General features: G+C 43.4%; 1 pseudogene; it reads right to left on the reverse strand.

Annotated features, from left to right (window-relative positions):
* On the reverse strand, positions 11,530 to 20,535 carry LOC102184769 (annotated as a pseudogene).

Raw genomic sequence — 26,957 nt, forward strand, 5'->3', positions numbered from 1 at the left:
AAAGAGGTTGGTTTATGTGGGTTGTGAAAGTGAAAGTCGCTCAGTCATGTCCCACTCTTTGCGACCCCGAATTCTCCAGGCCAAAATACTGGAGTGGGTAGCCTTTCCCTTCTCCAGGGGATCTTCCCAACCCAGGGATGGAACCCAGGTCTTACGAATTGCAAGCGGATTCTTTACCAGCTGAGCCACAAAGGGAAGCCCAAGAATATTGGAGTGGGTAGCCTATCCCTTCTCTAGTGGATCTTCCCGACGCAGGAAATAGAACCCGGGTCTCCTGCATTGCAGGCAGATTCTTTACCAACTGAACTCTCAGGGAAGACATGTGGGTTATAGCTATTAATATTTACTGAACTTAGAACTTAAAATGGAGAAAGTTTTGACACAACACACAAGCACATATCCCACCATCCTTCATCACATATCTTGTAGCCTCTGGGAAACTGCAACTGTGAGAGACTGGACATGAAAGGGCTTCCCTGGTGGCTTAGATGGTAAAGAAGGTGCCTGCAATGCGGGAGACCTGGGTTCCATTCCTGGGTTGGGAAGATCCCCTGGAGAAGGGAATGGAAGCCCACCCCAGTATTCTTGCCTGAAGAATCCCATAGAGAGGAGCCTGGCAGGCTAGAGTCCATGGGATCACAAAGAGTTGGACACAACTGAGCGACTTTCACATCTACTTGCTACCAATGTATTCCCAGGTGGACCAGCAGTAAAGAATCTGCCTGCCAATGCAGGTGATGCAAGAGATGTGGGTTTGATCCTTGGGTATGGAAGATCCCCTGAAGAAGGAAATGGCAGCCCACTGCCCTATTCTTGCCTGGAAAAATCCCACAGACAGAGGAGTCTGACAGGCTACAGTCCCTGGGGTTGCAAATAGTTGGAGGCGACTGAGCATGTAGGCCACAGATATGAAAAAGGCAAATGATGTTTAGTATAGTTTTGACCTTGGAAACTCCTTTGAAAGAATTCTGGAGACACTTTCCAGACCACACTTTGAGAACCATTCCTTGCTCTGATACACTCAACTTTTAGAGATGAGGAGCCATCTGTTAGAATGCTTCTGGCATGTAGCACATTGCCAAGCAGATAGCAGTGACTTGATAACTATTTAATTGAATGAGCTTTTATTTTACAATAGGCCAAAAAAACATTTTTACATCAGTCAGCATCAGCATCCATAGCAATGAAGTGATTTGACATGAATGGTGATAGTCTGTTGGTCTCTGTTGCAGAGACATTGTTTTGCTAATTTTATGTTTTCTAAAAAGCTTTGGACACTTACTTTACTAAAACATGTAATTATTATGTATCGTGTATCAGATATTGTATTAGATACTGTAAATTTAGTGGTAAAAATCAGGGAGCTTATGTTCCCATAAAAAACAAGCTAGTCAACAAATAATGGCAGATCTATGATATAAAAGAGATAGTAATGTGAGTTAAAAGAAAAAAATCCCTTTTAAAAAACAAAGAGTTGCTGAACAAGTGTCTTCCCACTCCCCACCTCCAAAGCCAAGCACTTTTTACTGGCTAGAAAACAGACTCCAGTAAATTACCTTCAATAATGAGGGAATTGGACTTTCCTGGTGGCTCAAGGGTTAAAAAAAAAAAATCCACTTGCCAAGTTTCCATCCCTGGGTTGGCAAGATTCCGTGAAGAAGGACATGGCAACCCACTCCAGTATTCTTGCCTGGGAAATCCCATGGACAGAGGAGCCTGGTGGGTTACGATCCATGAGGTTGCAGAAAGTGGGACACAACTTAGCCACTAAACAACAATGAGGAAATTAACACGTGGATAAAAGTTTAGAACAGAGTCTGATGCACAGTGAGTGCTCTATAAATGTTAATGGGATGGCTACATAATTTGTGGGACTCAGGGAAAATCGAAAATGTTCAAAACTTAAGATGACAATGGCAGCTCTCTAAGCCAAGGGCAAGGTGGCTCCGAGTGTGGGCTCCCGAGCAACTGCCCAGGAGCCGCGGCCACTGAAGCCTGGCCTGAATGTTAGCAATTACTATTGTGACTCCTAATGCCTTGAGAAATAACAGGAGCCAGTGAATATAATAATAGGAGCAAATATTTACTGGCCAGCATCGCTTTCTGTGTAGCATTCCATTCCCCCTTTACATTTCGTGTTTTAGAATCCCAGCGTCTTGAAGAGATGGTATTGGGAGGAGTAGAGGAAGTAAGCCCCTTTCCGCTGGGGCTTGAGCTGGGCACTTTACCAAGCTAGCAATCTGCTGCAGGTGGTGGTGGGCGTGCCGGAGGCAGGTGGGGGAGGAGCGACGTCAGAGAACTTTGGAAGCGCAACACTTCCTCCACGTGTGGCGAAGAGCACCGTATTTGCGAGCACAATGCCAGAGTTGGTAATTTTTTTGAAAGCCAGATGTTAACCTCTGAAAACCGTCTGCTGGCACTGCTTCGCTTCTTGAAGAAATTATATTTCATTGGGATTTGCATCAGAAAACCACGCTCCTTGCGTTCTGTTCTTAGAAATGCACACATAAAAAAATCCAAGTGTAAAATACATACCTATGAATTTCCTTGACGCTGAAACAACTCTCTCCTGATGTGTAGGTGAGGGTACAGACATCACACCCAAGAGGGCTGTGCTGCTTGTTGGAGGGAGACTCAGGGATCAATTCTGTGTTTTGATTAAAGCCTTGAATGATGTTATGAGCCTGTCTCCATAAACAAAATCAAAATCTTGAGTCAGTATATCAAGCTTAAGTTTATTGCTACAGTTGTTTAATTCAGACAGTTGCCCTGCATGGTGCTGGGTACTGCTTGTCTCCATAAACAAACAATCAGTTAGAAGCATGCTCTTTAAATGTGTTTAATAAGTCATGCCTGGTGTTTCCCTCTCACTCTAATGAGTAGGCAGCAAGCCAAGTTCCCTACACTAAGTACTCGGTGTTCCCTTTTAGACATTCCTTACCTGTGGGTCAGAAACTTTAGGACGCTCATAAACTTAGTATCAGTTTATCTATGTACAGGCCCTTCTTTTGAAGTCCAACTCCCACTAGCTCTGCTGTGTGAATGAATTCACCACTAATGCAACTTATTTATCTTATTCCTTAGATGATTTGTGCTAGCACATGGATTGCTACTTTAAATCTGCTTAAGATAAAAATCACTTGTTATATCTTCAGTTCAGTTCGGATGCTCAGTCCTGTCCAACTCTTTGCGACCCCATGAATCGCAGCACGCCAGGCCTCCCTGTCCATCACCAACTCACGGAGTTCACTCAAACTTACATCCATTGAGTCGGTGATGCCATCCAGCCATCTCATCCTCTGTCGTCCCCTTCTCCTCCTGCCCCCAATCCCTCCCAGCATCAGTCTTTTCCATTGAGTCAACTCTTCTCATGAGGTGGCCAAAGTACTGGAGTTTCAGCTTTAGCATCATTCCTTCCAAAGAACACCCAGGGCTGATCTCCTTTAGAATGGACTAGTTGGATTCCCTTGCAGTCCAAGGGACTCTCAAGAGTTTTCTCCAACACTGCAGTTCAAAAGCATCAATTCTTCGGTGCTCAGCCTTCTTCACAGTCCAACTCTCACATCCCTACATGACCACTGGAAAAACCATAGCCTTGACTAGACGGACCTTTGTTGGCAAAGTAATAGCTTAGCCTCCTTTTAATGTCTCAGAATAACATCTTTCCCAGTTATAAATGTTCTGTGTTTGTTGTTAACATTTTGGAAATGGAGAAACTTTAAAGACAACAAACATCACCTGTGATCATATCACTGAAAACTAATTCTTTCTAAAACTTTTTCAAATTTCTGAGCATTTCTATAATGGTTTAAGTTGGGGTCATACTATATATATAGTTTAATAATGTGTTTTTTCTCTCACTAAACATTTTATAAAGAATATCTTCTCTGACCATTAGATAGTTTTAATAGAGTTTTAAATCATTGCAGTATTAATTATGAACTGCATTAAATTACCTTTAACAAAAACTTGAAATAATAATAGTGTTGCTCATGATAGCTTACACATTATTGAGCACTTAAATGCCAGACATTTTTCTCACAAAAGAGAAAGAAGTAGCAGATTGTTACAACTTTCAGAGGTCATTCTGCTCATAGTTTTCCATTATTTTTAGTCATGTATATTAACTATTTAATCCTCGCACCAAACCTATACACTAAGTTACTATCATTCTCTCCATTTAATAGATGAAGAAACAGGTATACAGTATTGTCTAAACAAATTAGAGTTTCACTTATTTGCTTTTTGTATGTTGAGAAGTCAGGAATGGGGAGTCCAGGAGTGGTATGGCAGCTTCTGGTTATGCAGGCTCCTCCTTTCTTTTCCACTATCCCCAGTGCTGGCTTCTATACTCAAATTGCCTCATAGTCACAAAATAGCTGCTGGAGCTTCTGGCATCATGTCTACATCCCAAGAAAAAAGAAAGAGTAGGACAAAGTTCAGAAGGCGTATCCTACTTGAATCGTCACCTGCCCCCCACACTCAGTTCTGTTTGTAAGGAATAAGAGGGAATGTAAGGATGTTGTGGATACATTTAAAGAATACATTTTACTACGTAGTTTAGCATGATTGATTTATGTAGAAATGGTGATGATGACAATAAAAGTGAACACTGGACAAGAACTAACTACATGCCATATACTGTTTATCATTTTATCTGCATTATCTAATTTGATCATTTAATCCCCATTCTACAGATAAAGAGATTGAAACTTTGAGACACAATGAGGCTTCCTGACAATATATAAGGCTAAGGGGATAAAAGATAATTTAAGACCGTTCCCATGTGTTCAAGGAGTTCTTAAGCCGGTGAGGTACACAATATTTATAAAACTGAGTTTCAGGTTAGTTTTACATGGTTCATAATTGGCTTGTTTTAATTTTAATCAGATTAGTTGTATATTGTCCAAGATGCCAATCAACTACTATCCAATCCCAGAGTAACGACTGGCCAAGTAAAAAAAGCTTAAAGTATCTACGTGTTTTTTGAGTGTCAGCCAGCCTAAGTCAGAGACTATCTGAAGCGCAACGCACGAGTAGACAGACATAGGCAACATGACCAGGTTTTGTGGTGCCAGATATTTGGTCAAACATTGTCGCGTGGGTCTGTGTGTCTGTTTTGGGACGAGATTAACATTTGATCAGGTAGACTGAGTAAAGGACGTTGCCCTCCCTAATGTGGGTGGGCTTCATCCAGTCAGTGGAAAGCCTGAATAGAAGGTCTGAAACAGCTTGCTGTCAGAGAGAACTTCATCTGCTTAATTGATTGAACTGGGACATTGGTCTGCTCTTGGACTGGATCCTGAAGGCACTGTGGCTGAGGCTGTTAGCTAACTACACATTGGGTGGGGGGAGGCAGGAGGCTCACTCTAAAAGGGAGACCTAGGCAGCACGTTTCTGTTACGGAATGCAAGCTCCAAGACCATGTGTCAGATGCACAGTGAGGTCAAATAAACTGAAACATTGGAGTTTTAAGTAGAGAAAGGCTTATAGTGAGACTGTGCAAGGGGAAGAGGTGGCTCATGTCGCCGGATCCTGAACTCCCTGAAGGGTTTCAATAAATCGTGTTTAAAGGTCAGGTGAGGGGTGAGGGTCAGAGGGTGTGTGATCTCCTCATGTGCATGTCTCTCATTGGTTGATGGTGATCAATCTTTAGGTGCCAGAAGGTCTGGGGCTGCATGCTCATGACCATCAAATGGTTAATTTTTTCCATTTGGTGGAGGGTTTTAGCATCTGAAAATCTCAGGAAATCGTTTGAGATACTATTATTTGGTCCTTCAAAGAGGGCTACCTACAGCAGAGGATATGGGGAGGGGTCTGTCCCAGGAAGGCCCCATAGGGTCCTGCATGGTTTCACATCCATGGTGGCTAAAGTCCATGCCTCGATCCATGCAGATTCCCTTTTTCTTATTGGGAAGCATCTCCATGAGTTCCATGACTCTCTTACCAAGGGGAAAACTTGGAAGAGGGAGGCTCTTGGGATCCTGTAGCTGCAGTTGGTCTTGGGCCACATCTGGCAGTTTTCCTCCCCCTCCCCCTCTGTCTTCACACTCAAGTCACTTCTTCCAATCTTGATGGCTTGCCTGGTGGCGGTCTGAGCCCCTCGTCACCATGTCCTCCTCAGGTCAGGGTTGCAGCGCTTGTCCACTCACAGTACAGTTGCCAGGGGACACCAAGAGTGTCCTGACTAGGTCACCTGGGTTCCACATGCATTCCTCCCAACGCCAGTGGTATCACAGTAACCCTTCCTCTTATTGCCAAAGGGGTTGATCAGCTAGTTGTGAGACATTGTACCCAGGGCTAAGCATTGATCTTTGTTTCTGGCAGGTTGGCAGCAGCTAGGTCAGTCTTGACAAGTGGAAGTGTAGGCCAGGGGTTGAAAACGACAGCCCTTGGGCCACGTCTGGCTTGTAGCTTGTTTTTGTATGATCCTCATACCCTGGTGTCTCTGATGGTAAAAAAATCTGCCTACAATGCAGAAGACCTGGGTTTGATCCTTGAGTCGGGAAGATCCCCTAGAGAAGGAAATGGCAACCCACTCCAGTATCCTTGCCTGGGAAATCCCAAGGACAGAGGAGCCTGGCAGGCTACAGCTCATGGGGTCGTAAAGAGTCAGGCATGAATGAGCAACTAACAGTTTCAGTTTCATATTAAGAATGAGTCTAAATGGCAACCCACTCCAGTATTCTTGCCTGGAGAATCCCATGGATGGAGGAGCCTGGTAGGCTGCAGTCCACGGGGTCGCAAAGAGTCGGACATGACTAAGCAACTTCACTGACATTTTTAACTGGTTGAAAAAAATAAAAAGATTAATATTTATTTGTGTATTACCCAACTCCGTCTGCTGAATGTCTGTTTCTTAAAAGCATGGACTTGTCTATTTTATTCATGCCGGGACAGTCTCACGTCGCAAAAGCGTGTGATAAAATGTGAATCTATGGAACCTTTGTGCATTTCTGGTGAGAATGTAAAATGGTGCAGCCACTGCAGAAAACAATTCAACCCTTCCTCAATAAACTTAACATAGAATTATATAGAACATAAACATAGAAATGCCCAGCAATTCTACTCCTGGTGTAGATACCGCAAAGAATTGAAAACAGTGTTCAAAGGAAAATTTGGACATGAACGTTTACAGCAACACTATTCACAATAGATAAAGGTGGAACAATCCAGATATTCATTAATTGATTGCCAGGTAGATAAAATATGATATTATTCACACAGCTGAATATTATTCAGCCATAAAAAGGAATGAATTACTACGACACGGATGAATCTTGAAAACATCATACTAAGTGAAACAAGCCAGACATAGAAGACCACATGATTCCATTAATATGGAATATCTAAATAGGTAACTCTATAGGGACAGAAAGGAGATTGTGGTCACTGGGGGCTGCTGGGGAAGGCCTGCTCAATGGGTATGAGGTTCTATTTTGGGGTGAAGAAAATGTGCTCGAAAGAGGAACACAAAAAGGAAAGAGGTCGTAGTGATGGCTGCACAACAGCAACATTGTGAGTGTATTAAGTGTCCCTGAACGGCACACTTTAAAACGGTTAAAATGGTAAATAGTCCGTTACGCACATTTTACCACAATAAAAAGAGGTCATGAAAATAGGAAAAAAATTTAATGTATTGCTGAATGTTGGGACATCTGCATGGTTTCCGAATTTTCATTATGAAAACTAACCCTGAGATGAATATCGTTATACATTTTGGTTAGGACAAATTTTTAATTTGTTTTGAATCGCTGAGTCAAAAAATATGAAAACCTTTAAGGACTTGATAGACATTATCTAAATGCCCTTTGGAAAGCTGTACTGATTATACTCTTCTTATTCATTCAATACCTAACATGTGCAGAATTGATACTCTCTGCTAAAGCTGGGAGTACACTGAAGAATAAGCCACAGTTCTCAGGGAATTGAAATTTAACTGGGTGATACGGTATGTTAGTAGCCAGTAACAGTAAGGGATAAGAGATGGAAGTTTAGGGTGACACTGAAACACAGAGGGGCTTAATTCACTCTTGGTTTGGAAGGGGGGTGATATTTGGCAGATCTAGGGGTTTTCTCAGCCTGAGTCAGCCGCTGTCACCAATTCTGAACATTATTTTAAAAAAGAAGTTGTAATTTTCTAGATTTTTCTAGATTAAGATTTTTACTTCTTTAACCTTATATATATTTGATTTCTAGTGAAGATGAAGGTTTTCCCCATGTTTGTTGACCGTTTCTATATATTCTCTAGCCCGTTTTTTTCCATTCGTGTGTAAACATTTTTCTCACAAGTTTGGAGAGTTCTTTATGTAGTAAGGATACCTCTATTCCAGTTATTTTCATGGCAAATATATTCTGCTACTTTGTAATCTGTCTTCAAACCTTGTGTAGGTTAGTTTTTAAAGATAGCTTTATTGAGGTATAATTTACATACCATAAAATACCCCCATAGTAAATGTACAATTCAACAATTTTTAATAAAATTTAAAATGTACAATTTAATTATTTTTATGTATATACATTGGGCTTTACCAGTGACTCATCCGGTAAGGAATCTGTCTGCAATGCAGGAGACCCTAGTTTGATCCCTGGGTCAGGAAGATCCCCAGGAGAAGGGAATGGCTATCCACTCCAGTATTGTTGCCTGGAGAATCCCAGGGACAGAGGAGCCTGACAGGCTACAGTCCATGGGGTTGCAAAGAGTCAGACACGACTTCTCTCTCTCTGTGTCCCTCTCTCTGTCTTTCTCTCTCTATATATATAGAAGTGAAAGAAGTGAAGTCGCTCAGTCGTGTCCGACTCTTTGTGACCCCATGGACTGCAGCCTACCAGGCTCCTCTATCCATGTGATTCTCCAGGCAAGAGTACTGGAGTGGGGTGCCATTTCCTTCTCCAGAGGATCTTCCCAACCCAGGGATTGAACCCCGGGTCTCCCATGTTGTAGGCAGATGCTTTCCCATCTGAGCCACCAGAGAAGCCCCTCTCTCTCTCTCTCTCTCTCTCTATATATATATATATATATATATATATATGCACAGGTATATATAGGACATAAAATATATAGTAACTATAGAATTGTGCAGGATGTTTTAAAAATATGTATATATCTTTCATTTATATAGTCACAGTGTTTTTGTTATTATTTTTGAGCTCACACAATTGTAGAGATGAAAAATACCAGGAAAAAAACTTCAACATTCTTTCTGGAACCATATTTCATAATCCATTGTTATTTATTTTCCTGTCTGGACCATGAGCGGAGACACATAGCTATGAGGAAAAAAAAATCGCATTAGATTTTTTTTTCACGTGTAGAGACCTTGGACATGAAAAGCAAAAATGCAGAGGTCTAACAGTTTAGCTCCATGGCTGCTGTGCTGCAACTCTGACTTGGCTAACAGGCGCCCACAGGCATGTGGGAGGGTCAGATGACTCGGAGCCCCGGGTGGGGAACTGCCGCGGTTACCCCGCTCTGATTCAGGGCAAGATGACCTCTGCTTCAGCACTGTTTTGACTTCCCTCCCTCTCTTGTGCACCCAGTGTCCTATTTTAAAGCACCTTTCCCGATCTCTTTTCCCTTTCTTTCAGTCTGACTCTTTCCAGAATCCTCTGGGCTTAGAGATAACTGTTGGAAAGGAATGACTTTCTGGATGATTCCCGCTTTTAGAGGGCATTTCAGCTCAAGTCCTGGCCTGGATGATCAGACCATAATCACCTCCAGACCTGCGCTTTGTATCTCATCCCTCCTCTCCTGGGGTTTCGTCCTTCTTTGCCCCATCCTGCCACACCACTGAGGCGGGAGGCTGGGCTACCCAGGTCTGCTTTTGCTTCCTGGTCTTTCACTCTGTGAAGTCAGTATCATTATCTCTTTTTTCAGTTGAGGGAGCTAAGAGGAGAGACAAGGTGGGGCTGGGGAGGGACTTCCCTGGTGGTCTAGTGTTTAAAACGCCACACTTCCACGGCAGCGGGCAAAGATTCCACCCTGAGCAGGAAATTAAGACCCCGCATGCTACACAATCCGACCAAAGGAAAAAAAAAGAGAGAATTCAAGGGATTTCACCAAGACACACAGGTTGAAGCAGGGCAGACATTGTCTTTTGTTCTTGCTCATGCCCTGTTTGGGAAATCCCCTGTTTTCCATGTCTTGGTTAGAGGCAGAGCCTGTCTCACAGTATAGATACTTGCTCTCCCAGTCTCCCTTGCAGTGAAGGTGAGGACCTGTGACCTAAGCTTCACCAATCACACACTCCTTTTCCAGGGTTAGACAGCAGGCTGGAACCACACAGGGGCAGGGACCACAGAGAACTCTCCCTGGTGGCAGCGGTGGTCACAAGAGTGGCACGGACCAGTGCCCAGCCACCATGCAACGTTCCGAAAGGAGTGGCTCCTCTGTTGGAAGTGATGCCTGGACCCTGGGGTTTAAACCCTCAGCATCATGGGAGTCTTGGAAGCGACTGAGGTCCTCAGGGCTGGGCTATGAACTGTCATCTCTTTTTAAATATTTATTTTTGCTTTCATTTATTTACTTATTGGACTGTGCCAGGTCTTACTTGCTGCATGCAGGATCTTTAGTTGTAGTACGTGAACTCTTAGTTGCAGCATGTGGGATCTAATATCCTGATCAGAGATCAAACCAGGGCCATCTGCATTGGGAATGTGGAGTCTTAGCCACTGGACCACCAGGGAAGGCCCTGCACTGTTATCTTTCAATGGGCCACATAATTTTGGGTAGTGAGCCTTTTAGTGTCAACCTCAACAGACTGGGAATCAGAGTACTTTTCCCCCAAATTTTTGGGATTACCTAAGTGACCCAATATGCAAATACAATTCTGGGCAAAGGGGAAGGAGGTGGGCCTCTACATATAACGAAGGTTATATTTTTTTCCATCCACATGGACAAGAATTCAGAGCCAGATAAAGAATCCACTTGCAACGCGGGAGACCTGAGTTCGATCCCTAGGCTGGAAAGATCCCCCCAAGGATGTCATGCTACCCACTCCAATAGTCTTGCCTGGAGAATCCCCTTGGATAGAGGAGCCTGGTGGGCTACAGTCCCTGGGGTCGCAGAGTCGGACATGACTGAGTGACTAAGCACACACACAGACAAATAAAACATCATGTCTTGCGTCCAAGTGGTATGGAGAAGAAAACATTAGCTGTATATGGGAAATAACTCACATGTTTTAATTGTATTTAGATCTCTATTTTCTCCTCCCCTCATAATCATAGTCATAATGATTGATTATTCATATTGAGAAGGAAAACCTGGTCTGGATCTGAAACTTCTATGGCTGCTCATTAGGGCATCCTCTAATTCTATCGAGTGATACTGAGCTGAAAGACAGAGTCTATGAAGGAGCCAGATAGCATCCATCCTTCCACTTCACCCCCCGGCTTGACCACATTTCTGACACCAGCCCACTTTAGGAATGCAATGGACAGTTCACTGGGAAATCCAGAAAGAGCTGGGGACATGAGAGGGAAGGACAGGGCTGCTGATAATAAGCACACGTCTCAAAGCCTACAGATCTATATGGAATAAGCTCTCAGACCTGAGATCTTGAGGATGAGGGAGAAGAAGTACAGGAACGCCCTGTGGGAGGCACAAAGAAACAAGAACCACAAAAGAACTCTCTTTGGTATCTGAAGTGATCACAAGAGTGGTGCAAGAATTTAGTTGGAGCCAAAAAAACTAACAAAAACTCAGAGAACGCAAATAATTAAGTGCTCATTGTCATAGGAATTGCTAGTACTTAATTATCCTAAAAAGGTCCCAAGACATTACCCCTATCTGACAGATGAGAACACAGGCCCATCGAGAGGTAGGCCCATCGAGAGGTAAGCCCATTTCCAGTTAGTGACAACATCAGCATGGAAATGGGAATGTTGACTTCTTTCTAGGGTGATTATGCAATATTACTGCTGTTTCTGGTTAATTGAATGTCCTAATTACTTGTTCTTGTTCACTGATATCACAAGAGCATCAGGCTTGTTGGGAGATTATGAAGCTTATATAACATTTTATAGAAAAACCCAAATGAACTTTTTGGCCAACCCAAGAGTAAGTGTCATGGAAGATGGAGTGAACTTTGGGGTCAGAGGTGGCTTTGAATCCTTATCTCAGTCACTTTCTAGCTCTGGTTAGGAACCCTTGGGGGTAGTTTACTTAGTTCCCCTGAACCTCAACTTTCTCATCCAAAGATAAGAATGAAACTTTTATCCCTGATAGGATTTCATAAAGTTTAGATGTAGTAATAATGTAAAGTGTCTTGCATAGAGGTGATCAATAAATGGTATATTAATGTTAATAGTTTCATTTCTTATCCATGATTAAAAATTAATCAATAAGAGAGTACTGGGACTTTTCTAGTGGTCCAGCAGCTTGGGGCTCTGTGTTCCCAACGCAGGGGGTTTGATCTGTGGTCAGGGAACTAGATCCCACAAGCTGAAAGTAAGACCCAAGACAACTAAATAAATAAATAGAGATATATTAAAAAAGAAAAAAAAAGAGTACTTAGTTCAGTACCAGATATGAATGTAGTTTTTATTTCTGCTGGGAGGGACCCAAGGTCAAGAAACAATGGGTATTAAAAAAATAAAAGATGAGGGGCCTCCCTGGTGGTTCGGTGGTTAAGACTCTGTGCTTCCACTGCAGGGGACGTGGGTTCGATACCTGGTTGGGGAACTGAGATCCCACATGCTGTGCAGTGCAGTCAAAAAAAGAAAAAAGTATACCCTACATTTGAAAACAGAACAACAACAACAAAAAACAAAATGGAAAATGAAAGGTGAAAACTTAAATATCTGCAAATTTGGAGAGCATAGTCAAGGTTGCTGTGTTTGGATGTTCAGGCTGTATATCACTCAACACAGGGGTATAGTTTACATACTATAATGTAGATGGTGGCCTCGGGATTTGTTCAGTGTACAAACTGAACCACCGTGTGTGGTAGCTCTCAGTATAATAGGTAATTAATAACCTATTAATTCAATAAATTAATTGGATATTTTATAAAAGGATACCAGAAAGCAATTAAAGATATCTTCAGATTTTATGATTGCAAGGGCCTTTGGGGATTATCTAGTTCAAGTTCTTAATTTTTCAGATGAGGAAACTGAAATCCAGAGAGAGAGACATGCCTCATCCCAGGCAAGAACTGGGACAAGAATCACGTCTTCGGTTCTTTGCTGATTGCCCTTCCTGTTGATGAAGAATTTTTTTGTTGGTAAAAGCTAATCTTAAACTTCCATAGAGAAGAAGGGTTTATAGCTCCTTTGTTTCTTTTTCATCTTTGTCAGGAGCAGACTCAGGATGGCTATGCAGAAATTTGTTCAGTTCTGAGTCTTTGCAAGTTTTCTCACAATTCCTGTTGAGCAACACCCTCAAAAACATTTTGTTTGCTTCTGCTTTGACTTGATACTAGCTGGCAAGCTGTGTGGTTTAGTAATACCCTCAATCAGGTTGCTAGCTTGGTGGTAATCTGAGAACAGTATTTCTGAAGGCCAGCTGAACTCCTTTGAAGTTTGCTATGGAGAGCTGACAAACTGCTGCAAATTACAATTCAGAATCAAACAGGCAGAGCCTAGTGGGGCCTACGGGAGGCTGCAGGAAAGCTGATATTGGGCAGGCAGTAAACTGCTTGGGCTTCAAATTCATAGCTGGCTATGCATTGCCAATTCATTTTCTCTATGCTCCACTGCCAGAAATCAGTCGGAAAGCGGGTAGGCTGGAAACAATATGCCACTAGGTGCCATGGGGTGCCAGCAAGGCTAATGGTCTCTATCAGCGGGATAGACAGGAAGGATTCGGAGGGCGGGGAAAGTCCTGCGGGCCGGCGCCTTGGGGAGGGGCCTGTGTGCGGGAATTGAACCTGAGCCATGCCGAGAACACTGGGTAGGCCCGAAGCCGAGGAGGTAGAAAAGGTGAGATGGGGAACGCGTTCTGGGTGGGGGAAGTGACAAGCTCAAAGGCTTAGAGGAAGAAACACACACGATGTGTTTGAGAAATGAAATATGGATCGATCTAACTGGGATAGTGAGAAGTTGTGAGAGGAAGCTTGGTCTAACTTGGTAGGCTCTTAACCTCCAAACTATGGGGCTTTAGCTTTCAGTTCAGTTCAGTTGCTCAGTCATGTCTGACTCTTTGAGACCCCACGGACTGCAGCACTCCAGGCCTCCCTGTCCATCACCAACTCCCAGAGTTTACTCAAACTCATGTCCAGTGAGTCAGTGATGCCATCAAACCATCTCATTCTCTGTCGTCCCCTTCTCCTCCTGCCTTCAGTCTTTCCCAGCATCCGGGTCTTTTCCAATGAGTCAGTTCTTTGCATCAGGTGGCCAAAGTATTGGAGTTTCAGCTTCAGCATCAACCCTCCCAATGAATATTCAGGACTGAGTTCCTTTAGGATGGACTTGTTGTATCTCCTTGCAGTCCAAGGGACTCTCAAGAGTCTTCTCCAACACCACAGTTCAAAAGCATCAATTCTTCAGTGCTCAGCTTTCTTTATAGTCCAACTCTCATATCCATACATGACTACTGCAAAAACCATAGCCTTGACTAGGTGGACCTTTGTTGGCAAAGTAATGTGCTTTTCTTCCAAGGAGCAAGCATCTTTTAATTTCATGGCTGAAGTCACCATCTGCAGTGATTTTGGAGCCCCCCAAAATAACTTTACACTGACGATAAAGGAGACCTATGAGAGGCTGGCTTGATGGGTAAAGATTCTGCCTGCATTGCAGAGGACACAGGAGACAAAGTTTCGATCACTGTTTGAGGAAGATCACCTGGAGGAGGGCATGACAACCCACTCCACTATTCTTGCCTGGGAAAGCCCATGGGCAGAGGAGCCTGCCAGGCTACAGTCCACGGGGTCACAAAGAGTCAGACTCGACTGAGCACACGGCACATGTGAAAGGTTTCTGAGATGCAGGTAGCGCTGATGAGTAACTTCCATTTAGTCTTTGAGTCTGTCACCTAAATAGAGGTAGAAGAATGAGAAGGGATGCTCCGTGACCAAGAGGGTAGCCTGTGCGGGTCATTTGCCTATTGCTTTCTGTCCTCATCTGCCCTTCTATGCTCTGCTATATATCGGTGAGAGAGAAATTGTATTTTCCAGATTCCCAAGCTGGCTGGTTTCTGTTTAGGTTTTGTCAACATAAGGCGCTGCAAGATGAAAGGGAGAGAGAATTGACTGCCTTTCTGACTCTGGTTTCCTATGGTGTCAGCGAGGGCAGAACAGCTGAGGAGACAGTGTCGGTGGTGGTGACAGCGCTGGCTCTGGTGACAGGGGCAGCAGTGAGTCAGGTGGTGGCTGCGGACAAGAGAGTAACAGCCTGGAGGTGTAGGCTCCGGGCTCCTGCTCACACCACTGGGCTCCAACAGCCAACAGGTGCCTCAGGGTGCCTGGGTCCCTGGGTTTTAGGGAACACTTTTGCCCCTCTAGCCCAGAGTGGTGATGTTTTCCTGAAGCTAATAATCTTTGAGAAATCACCCCTTTCCTCTTTTGCCCCTCCATCTCTTCTAATACTCTTGTAGCCATTTCCTTTATTAATTACTTCTGTTTGAAATGCTGAAAACTGGTTTTCTTTCCTTTAATTAGATCCTGAACCAAGAACTTTCTGATGTTCAAACTGGATTTAGAAAAGGCAGAGGAACCAGAGATCATATTGCCAACATCCATCGGATCACAGAAAAAGTAAGAGAATTTCAGAAAAACATCTACTTCTGCTTCATTGACTGTGCTAAAACCTTTGACTGTGTGGATCACAACAAATGGGAAAATTCTTAGAGATGGTAATACCAGACCACCTTACCGGCCTCCTGGATGGAGAAACCTATATGCAGAGAAACATTATGCAGGTCAGGAAGCAACAGTTAGAAATGCACATGAAACAACAGACTGGTTCAAAATTGGGAAAGCAGTACATGAAGGCTGTAATGACACCCTGTATTGTCACCCTGCTTATTTAACTTCAATGCAGAGTATATCATGTGAAATGCCAGGCTGAACGAAGCACAAGCTGGAATCAAGATTGCCGGGGGATATATTGATAACCTCAGATATGCAGATGACACCACCCTTATGGCAGAACGCAAAGAGGAACTAAAGAGCCTCTTGAAGGTGAAAGAGGAGATTGAAAAAGCTGGCTTAAAACTCAACATTCAGAAAACTAAGATCATGGCATATGGTTCCTTCACTTCATGGCAAATGGAAGGGGAAAAAGTAGAAGCAGATTTTATTTTCTTGGGCTCCAAAATCACTGCAGATGGTGATTGCAGCCATGAAATTAAAAGATACTTGCTCATTGCAAGAAAAGCTATGAGCAACCTAGACAGCATATTAAAAAGCAGAGACATTACTTTGCCAACAAAGTCCCTCTAGTCAAAGCTTTGTTTTTTCCAGTAATCATGTAATGGATGTGAGAGTTGGGCCATAAAGAAGGCTGAGAGGGAACAAACTGATGCTTTTGAACTGTGGTGCTGGAGAAGACTCTTGTGAGTCCCTTGGACTGCAAGGAGATCCAACCAGTCCATCCTAAAGGAAATCAGTCCTGAATATTCATCAGAAGAACTGATGCTGAAGCTGAAACTCCAATACTTTGGCCACTTGATGTGAAGAACCGATTCATTAGAAAAGACCCTGATTCTGGGAAAGATTGAAGGCAGGAAGAGAAGGGGATGACAGAGGACAAGATGGTTGGATGGCATCACTGACTCAATGGACATGAGTTTGAGCAAGCTCTGGGAGATGGTGATGGACAGGGAGGCCTGGGCTGCTGCAGTCCATGGGGTTGCGAAGAGTTGGACATGATTGAGAGACTGAAGAACAACATATAGCACCTAGCATACTTTTTTGGAGAAGGCAATGGCACCCCACTCCAGTACTCTTGCCTGGAAAATCCCATGGACAGAGGAGCCTGGTAGGCTGCAGTCCATGGGGTCGCTAAGAGTCGGACACGACTGAGCGGCTTCACTTTCAGTTTTCACTTTTCACTTTTATGCATTGGAGAAGGACATGGCAACCCACTCCAGTGTTCTTGCCTGGAGAATCCCAGAGATGGGGGAGCCTGACGGGCAGCTGTCTATGGGGTTGCACAGGGTCAGAAGCAACTTAGCAGCAGCAGCATACTTTATTTACTTGGTTTCTAGGACACTACACAGCTCAAAACATTTCCTTAGTAATAATTTCTATACCATGTTTTTTTTTTTTTTTTGGTCTTACTGAACCATGTCCTATAACATCAGCTTTATTGTGTTATTGTGTTAAGCAGGTCCAGGGTTGCACAGAGTCCTTTGAAGAATATAGCTTAGAGTAACTGCAGAGTCAGTTGCAAAGCCAACACTTCAAACAGAGAGAGATCTTGGGGAAAATTTCAGTTTACCTTGAATATCTTTCTAATCATATAAGCAAGATTTTCTTGCCAACATTAGGTGTATTAGGGTCACAATCTCTTAACTACTTCATTGTGGTTAAAACTTTGTCTATATTTTGATCACCTCAAACTTAAACATTTTGTGCATCAAAGAATACCGTGAGCAGAGAGAAAAAGCAACCTATGGAATGGGAGAAATTATTTAAAAATCATATGTCTGATAAAGGATTAATATCTAGAATAAATAAAGAATTCTTAAAACAAACAAACAAAAGCCCCTAAATACTCTGATAATAAATAGGGAAAAACTTCACTAAACATTTCACTGAAGGTGACATTCAAGTGGCCAGCAAGCACATGAAAAGATACTCAACATCACTAATCACCAGGTTTGTCCTTTATAATTATGGTTATTTATTATTTGTTTTGATGTAAGTTGGATTAGTCATTGTTGAATATAAATTATGTGATTATTGATAAATCGGTTAGATTTTGGGAATAGAAGGCTTGGAAATATGATCATCAAAATGAAAAGAGGGAATCCTATAATTGTTGCAGAGAAATGCAAATCAAAACCACAATGACATATCACCTCACGTTCATTAGAAAGGCTACTAAAACCCAGAAAATAAGACGGATTAGTGAGGATATGGTGAAATAGGAACCCTTGGGCACTGTTGTCAAGATTGTGCAATGGTGCAACCACTATGGAAAACAGTATGGAAGATCCTCAAAAAATTAAAAATGGAACTGAGTGTGTATATCCTAAATAATTGAAAGCAGAGTCTCAAAGAAATACATGCATACAACCATATTTATAGCAGCATTATTCACAATTGCCAAGAGGTAAAGCATCCCAAATGTCTGTCAACAGATGAGTAAGATAAAGCAGGAAGAAATAAAGGATAAAGAAAATATAGTATATACACACAATGGACTATTATTTAGCCTTAAAAAGAAAAGGAATCTTGTCACACGCCACAACATGGGTGAAAGTTTAGGATGTTATGCTAAATGAAATAAACCAATCACAAAAAGATAAATACTGTATGATTTCACACATGTGAAGTAGATTCATGGGGTGCCAGGGGCTGGTGAGCAGGGCAAAAGGTGAGAGCTTTGTTAAATGAATATAGGGTTTCAGATTTACAAGCTGACAAAGTTCTGGAAATCTGTTTCACAGCAATGTGAATATACTTAATGTGACTAAACTGTACACTTAAAGATGGTTAAAACAGAAAATCTTCTGTTAGGTGTTTTTTACTGCACATAAAAAAATAGCCTTCATTTTGCTCTATTTCAAGGATTTTGTGGGGGAGTCACCTGGGTGTTCATTGGAGGGACTGATGCTGAAGCTGAAACTCCAATATTTTGGCCACCTCATGTAAAGAGTTGACACATTGGAAAGACCCTGATGCTGGGAGGGATTGGGGGCAGGAGGAGAAGGGGACGACAGAGGATGAGATGGCTGGATAGTATGACCGACTTGATGGACATGAGTTTGAGTGAACTCCGGGAGTTGGTGATGGACAGGGAGGCCTGGCATGCTGTGATTCATGGAGTTGCAAAGAGTCGGACACGACTGAGCGACTGAACTGAACTGAATCTTGAACTTAAAAGTCTTGATATACTTCCTGTTACTAGATGGCCATGCTAAATTCCATCACAAATAGTATAAACCAGTAATCATTCAATCAACAAGGGTTTCAGTTCAGTTCAGTCCCTCAGTCGAGTTGCGACCCCACGGACTGCAGCATGCCAGGCCTCCCTGTCCATCACCAACTCCCAGAGTTTACCCAAACTCATGTCCATTGAGTCGGTGATGCCATCCCACCATCTCATCCTCTGTTGTTCCCTTCTCCTCTTGCCCTCAGTCTACAAGGGTTTACAGAGCTTCTTTCTGGTATGCATGGTGGGCATCTGTTAGGCTCTAGAGTTACAGAGCTGAGTGAACAAATTTTGTCCAGGAACTTGCAGGCTTACCCTGCAGCGGTGGATGATTTTGTTAGAAGCAAATCGGTACAGGCCATCGCTGACACGTTCCTGGAGACCTGAATCATGCCCACTCCCTCTGCTGTGTTCAACGGCTGATAGAGTCCTGGGGGCTAAATAGAACTTTCACCGGTCAGTGTACCTGGGTGACGCTGTCTTCTAAAGCCGAAGAAATTTAGGACAAGACTGACTTCTTCTAGAATGTTCTGAGTGGCTCCTATATCCATCAGATAAGTCTGTTCAGAATGATTCTTTCCGAGCATGTGACCAGGTGAACCTGGTATTCCCCACAATCCTCTGGGTTTGTGGTCTGTCTTTGGATCAGCAAGAACTGCCTGAACAGCCACTCCGGCTGCCTTCATTTTTGTCTGCAGCTCTCTGAGTTCTTCTATTTGCAGCAGAACTTGAGCGGCTTCACAGAGAACTGCATTTCCTGTGTCAACACCAAGAATATGCTCATCTGAAGCATCAGGCAAGCCTCCTTTGGTTCGGTTTGTCCCAGCAGCTACATCCTGTGTCGGGAGCTCCTGGACCACAGTGAGAACTGCCTTAGCATCACCTGCACTTTCATCACTATCAGGTAGTCGCCACGACACTGAACCTGAAGAAGGGTAGCAAGCCTTTACCCCGGGCTTCCAAGCAGGATTACTTACATCCAAACGGATCCAGGGCTCTGCAGTTTTAGTTGCACCGTCTACATGTTTGGGCTTCCCTGGTGGCTCAGAGGGTAAAGCGTCTGCCTGCAATGCAGGAGACCTGGATTCAATCCCTCGGTTGGGAAGATTCCCTGGAGAAGGAAATGGCAACCCATTCCAGTATTCTTGCCTGGAGAATCCCATGGATGGAGGAGCCTGGTAGGCTACAGTCCATGGGGTCGCAAAGAGTCAGACGCGACTGAGCAACTTCACTCTCTTTCTTTCTACGTGTTTTGCATTATCAGGTCCCAAGTCCTTATAGTTTTCAGCATTATCTGCATTATCAAGTCTCATAGGTGAACCAAGAAGCCAGGCAATTGTTACCTGGAGATCTTGAATCTGGAAAAAACAGTTCCTGTCTGTGAGATATCTTTTGAAGAACTTATCGAGTCACTGCTGTGAATGTTTCATAAAGTCTTTCTGTCTTCAGTGTTATCTGCTGGTATCTGATTTTCTGGTCTTCAAGCCAAACCATGGTTTCTAATTCTATTTCCTCTTTGCACTCTAGCTGGCAGGGTTGCAGTGGTCCTGGCCCCCCAGGCTTCGGTCAGGAGGGGAGAGGGGAGCAGTGGGTGATGCAGGCACTAGCAACATGCTGCTCTAGCCTGGTGGCTCTTCGGCCTTCGCAGCTCCCGTGACCTTACTCTGTTCCACCTAAGCACCCACTGCCACGGCCACACCCTGGACCTTGTATCATTACCACACCCTCTCATCCTTCACAATCATTAATTAGTTTATTTATTTTTACCCAATTGCTCCCACGACACCCGTTCTTCAAACTGGTTAAAACTGCCAAGATGCAGGCCTCTCCGCTGTCTCCCTTTCTCTTCACTTTCCTGTTCTAAGCTCCTCTCCTGCCCAGTAAAGGCCGAATGCCTTTACCACGTCTTTACCGATCACTCCTCCTGGGCACCACTGTCCTCTCACACCTGATGCTGTTGATATTTGTGCCATAACAAGGTCATTCTCTCTCTCTCTCTCAGCTGGGTCCTTGTTGCCTGGCAACCTTTCCGTATCTTCCTGATCAGCCTTCTCTTTCATACTTTAAACCTTCTTCATTCTCCTTGAATGTCTTCTACAGAACAGAAGGGGATACAGAACATTCATGTTCTTCAAATTGGTGAAAACTGCCAAGCACCTGGCCTCTCCATGGCCTCCCTTTCTACTCACTTTCCTGTTCACGGACACTGAGATGTCTGCCAACCCACAGCTGTATCGCAGAGGCTGCCGGAGCTCTGCCCATGTATGTCATCTTGGTTCCTTTCATTGTCTGGGGGCACACCAGCGCCCTCAGGCTGCCTGAATCCCTCTCCCTGCACAGAGAAGCGCAGGTGGCCAGAAATTTCCGCGCTCCCCACCTCCACCCACCAAGGGCAGCTCTTAACTTCTGACTGATGGGTTTGGGAGTACTAATAGCCCAGCAGCCCAGCAACCTTGCCCCATGACTGGAGTGACTCTGAGGTGGGAGAGCTTCCCTGGGCAGGCGGACAGCCCAAGTCAGGGTGCCCTTTGTGGTACGTTGCTATCGTGGTGATCTTCCCTTCCTGCTCTCTCTTCCCTCCTCCCTTCAGGTTATTCCTGAGAATAGTCCTGCTTCCTGACAGGTCACTGCCCAGGAATCCTCGTCTCACCTGCATCTGGTTTTGCCTTCTTTCTCTCACGGAGAAGTGCCTCCTTCCTTCAATATAACCCCAAGTATTCACCCTCCTTCTTCTTCTCTGAAGGGGGTAGGAGGGGGATGGGCCTCTGGGCTGGACAGCTGGTATTTGTCAAGTGGAATAAAATTGAAGCTTTGTTTTTCCCCAGAGGCTCCAAGGACAAAGCTAATGGCAGAGATAGAGTGCCCGCTCCTGAGGTCAAGGAAAACCTCCCTGTCTGCACACGCACAGTGGGAGGGGCACCACCCCACCGGCCTGTGTGGTGGAATCCATCTTGGTAAAACTCTGTGCCACACATGTTGGGGAGGGTCCTAGGATGGGTCAGATGTGAAAAAAGAAGTAACTGGCCCAAGGGACACAAAGATCTGGAAGGACCGCCCTGCACGTCTTCACTGTGCTCCTCCTCCCTAGGAATGGTGCTCACAGCATTTCTCTGAGGGTGTGGATCTCTGCCTTGCTTCAGTCTTCAACAATTTGTTTCTTTGTGTGCTCTCCCACTTGTTGTGCTGTGTCTCTGATAGTAAACTTCGCACCTGTTGTTACAGTTGCTGCCTTCTTGAAACATTCTTGCTTTCAAACGGGGTGGGAGGGTGGCAAGCGCCAGGGCCACTTTAGTTCTAACTTCTAACCCTTGTCTAGCAGTTAGGTTTCCGTGTTTTTCATCCAGGCTGTTGTTGCTCAATTTCTCAGTCACATCAGACTCTTTGCAACCCCATGGCCTGTGGTATACCAGTCTCCTCTGTCCTCCTCTGTCTCCCTGAATTTGCTCAAAGTCATGCCCATTGAGTTGATGATGCTATTTAATCATCTTATCCTAGGTTGCTCCCTTCTCTTTTGCCTTCAATCTTTCCCAGCATTAGGGTCTTTTCTAATGAGTTGGCTTTTCACAGCAGGTAGCCAAAGCATTGGAGCTTCAGTTTCAGCATCAGTCCTTCCAATGAATATTCAGTGTTAATTTTGTTTAGGATTGACTGGTTTGATCTCCTTGGGACTCTCCAAGGGACTCTCAGTACCACAATTTGAAAGCATCAGTTCTTTGTTTCTCAGCCTTCTTTACGATCCATCTCTCACATGCATACATGACTACTGGAAAAACCATAGCTTTTATTATACTGATATTTGTTGGCAGAATGATGCCTCTGCTTTTGAATATGCCGTCTAGGTTTGTCATAGCTTTCCTTCCAAGGAGCAAGGGTCTTTTAATTTCACCATCTGCAGTGATTTTGGAGTCCAAGAAAATAATCTGGAAAATAATCTGTCACTGCTTCCACTTTTTCCCCTTCTATTTGCCATGGAGTGATGGGATCAGATGCCATGATCTTAGTTTCATCCAGGCTGCCCAGGGTGAATTCTTGGGCAGGGAACTAAGGGTCTGTCTTCGGGACTGCTCACTCCTGTCTCTCTGAGATCACTTCCCTTTGCATCAACACACCCTTCCTAGGCAAATTTACCTAATTCCCTGGCTTAATTTATCATCTGTGTTAGTTTCCTAAGGCTTCTGTAAGAAAGCACTGCAGACTGGGTGGCTTAAGCAACAGAAATTTATGGTCTCACAGCTCTGGAGACTAGAAGTTCGAGATCAAGGAATGGTGGGGTTGGTTCCTTCTAAGGTCTGTGAGGGAAAAAAAAATCTGTTCCATCCCTCTCTCCTAGCTTCTAGCGTTTTGCTGGCAATTTCTGATGTCTGTTGGCTTGCTGCCTTTATCTTTCCATGGCAATCTGTGTGTTCAAATTTCCTAGTCATGTTGGATTAGGGCCAATTCTCATGATCTCATTTTAACTCCATCACCTCTGCAAAGACCCTGTCTCCAAATTGAGGACACATCCTGAGATACTGGAGGTGAGGACATGGGCGAGCATGCTCAGTCCTGTCCAACTCTCCTGTGACAGGTTCCTCTGTCCATGGGATTCTCCAACTAAGAACACGCGATTCTCTTGTGTCTGCCGCGTTGGCAGGTGGGTTCTTTACCACTGCCTGGGAAGCCTCGCCTGGAAGGTGAGGATATAAATTGGGGGGAGACACAGTTCAGCCCATAGCACCATCTCTGTGCTTCTGAGCCCATGTAACCCTCCCAAGCTGTATACGCCTTGTCGTCATTGGCCAGACTGCTCCACCTGAATGCCCCACGTAACCCTTCATGTTTTCTGGCTTCTCAGCACTTTTTGCTCTGTTTAGGGAGTTTCCAGCCACTTGAATCCTGTTTCCACCCCACAGGTGTTTTCCAGCCTCTTTTGTGGTCAGGCTCAGGCCTGTGAGCTATTCTCCACCAAGAGGACTTGCCCTATGAAACTCTGATTCAGAAGCAGCAGTTTGAGGAAGGAGGCTTGGACTGGAAACCGTTTCCCAGGCAGTGGCAGAGGCTTTCAGGGATACGGCAGTTGCAAGTTGAGTTGAGCTCTTGATGCCCAAGTGACAGCATTACGTGTGCGCGTGCGTGTGCGTGCTCAGTCGTGTCCAGCTCCTTGTCACCCCATGGGCTGTAGCCCACCAGGCTCCTCTGTTCATGGAATTTTCCAGGCAAGAGTACCACAGGGTGTTGCCATTTCCTGCTCCAGGAGATTTTCCCTACCCAGGGATCGGACCGGATCTCTTGCCTCAGCTGCGCTGGCAGGCAGGTTCCTTACCACTGCAGCCGCCGGGAAGCGTGTTCCTGTTGTAGCAGTGGCTGGAGACAAGCGGAGAGCCAGACTGAATTGCAAATGGTGGCCTCGGTGCATCCTGGTGGCAGCCGCAGGAGCAGAAGCAGTAGTTTCCTCCTCAGGCCAGGTTTTTGGTTTTAGTTACTTTACTTGGAAGCTTAATCTTGAGCCAGTTTCTTCAGTTCCACAGATTCTGTGGGCTATTGAGGTAATTTTAATGCCCTTATTTTCTGCAACCAGCCAGGATCAGCTTCTGTTGCCTACAATTAGGAACGCTGATGCATGTAGAATTTAGTATTTTAAGGTGGCTTCTGGAAGTCACAGGCCCTAATCTGTGGAATTAACTGTGAGGAGGAGAACAGTAGTTAATGAGGCCCCAACCGCTTCGGGCTGGAAAGCCGGTGCGCTTTGTTATGAGGTGGCATTCAGTCAAACTGTTTTTTTTTTGCTACACAATGGGACAGAGTCACGGTCATGCCAATCAGGGCTAGAGGAAGTGGTGGAAAAAATTTAGAATATTGATGTTGTTGTACTGGTGATTTCCTGCCCCTTTGGCAAAGTCCGCCAAAACAGGTTTTCCACAAGAATTATCTGCCAGTTCAAGGGAGTAAAGTCTATTAGCAAAGAGAGCACTGGACATTTCCTTGCCCACTGCAGCCCTCCCTTATCTATTTTTTTTTCTTTTAAATTTATTTATTATTTTAAATGAAACAGAGATGAATATTTTTAATGATAAAGGGTACAATTCACAAAGAAGTTAGACAGCATAAACCATTAGACACCTCAACAACAAAGAAACAAAGATACATAAAGTAAAAGTCAGAAGAAACATAGGGGAAAAGAAACAATATGTGATCATATGAGACATATAGACTTTTTCTGAGAGTATTTTATCAAAGTGCAGAAAAAATAATAAGAGTATCTTGAGTGATGTCATTAATAGTTTAAATATAATAGATTTATATTTAATTAATTTGTACTAATTATATCCTACACAAATATACTTAAAATTTTGTATCTGATACATTGTTATTAGATGTCCATAGGACATTTAGAAAAACTGCTAAAAAGTTACACACTACTAAATTTCAAAAAGCAGAATTCTTTTTTGTGTATATGATTCAGTTACATATACACATATGTTATTTTTGACATTATTTTCCATTACAAGTTATTACAAGATATTCCCTGTAGTTATCTGTGTTTATAGTAAATCTTTTTTGCTTGTTGTATATCTATTTTTTAAAATTAGAAATCTAGCATTGTATTCATACTAAGTCAAATAAGTGGAATCAAAATGTCATAAATTTTTTAGTTAGGCAAAAATTCATAAATTTTCTAATATAGTATACATATTATTTATATGTATGTTTACAAAAGCTTTTCTACTATGCTTGATAAAGTCTTGAGAAAGAACATCAAGAAGAAAAAGAGATGGAGGAATTGGGAAACGTAAACCAAATGAAGTGGGAGCACTGAATATGAAATAGAAACAGTGAAACAAGCTAGATAAAAAGTAAAAGATCCTCATATAGTCCAGTAGTTTTTAAACATGGCTGCTCGTTAGAAATGTATCTGGACCTCTGGCAGGAAAAACAACGACAACAACAACAAGCAATACGTGGGCATTTGTATTTTGCAAAAAATTCTAAGATAATTCTGATATGTATCTGGATTAAAAAAAAATTATTACAGGTTTTTCTATTAAAAGGTAGTTTTGGTGATATAGAATTTTATGATTTTTTTGTTGACCAATCATGATCCAATGGTGTTAACTGAGCAATATTTGAATAATCACAATAGTAACAGATGTTTGTCAGTTTTCACAATCAATAGCTAGACAAAAAATAAAAGATAATTACGATGACAAGCCATAATGAGAACACGATTAATCTAACAATATAAAATAATTACATACAATTTGGTCAAGCAGAGCGATGTGGTAAGTGGAAGTGCATACATGCACATGTTTTCATCTGCTCAGCCAGTCTATACATTTTGATTGGTGCATTTAATCCATTTACACTTAAGATAATTGTTGATATGTATGATCCTATTGCTGTTTTCTGAAATGTTTCGGGTTTATTTTCTGTAGGTAGGGCTTTTCCTTCTCTTGTTTTCTCCCCAGAGAAGTTCCTTTAGCATTTGTTGTAAAGCTGGTTTGGCAGTGCTAAATTCTCTTAACTTTTGCTTGTCTGGAAAGCTTTTAATTTCTCCACCAAATCTGAAGGAGAGTCTTGCTGGGTAGAGTATTCTTGGTTGCAGATTCTTCCCTTTCATCACTTTAAATATGTCATGCCATTCCCTTCTGGCTTGTAGACTTTCTGTTGCAAGATCAGCAGATAACCTGATGGGAGGTCCCTGGTATGTCCTTTGCTGTTTTTCCCTTGCTGCTTTTAATATTTTATCTCCGTCTTTAATTTTTGTCAGTTTGGTTACTATGTGTCTTGGTGTGTTCCTCCTTGGGTTTATCCTGCCTGGGACTTTCTGTGCTTGCTGGACTTGGCTGACTATTCCCTTTCCCATGTTAGGGAAGTTTTCAAATATTGTCTCTTCAAATATTTCCTCAGGTCCTTTCTCCCTCTCTTCTACCCCTATA

The sequence above is a fragment of the Capra hircus genome, chromosome 2 (assembly GCF_001704415.2).
Source record: "Capra hircus breed San Clemente chromosome 2, ASM170441v1, whole genome shotgun sequence".
NCBI classification, from domain to species: Eukaryota; Metazoa; Chordata; class Mammalia; order Artiodactyla; family Bovidae; genus Capra; species Capra hircus.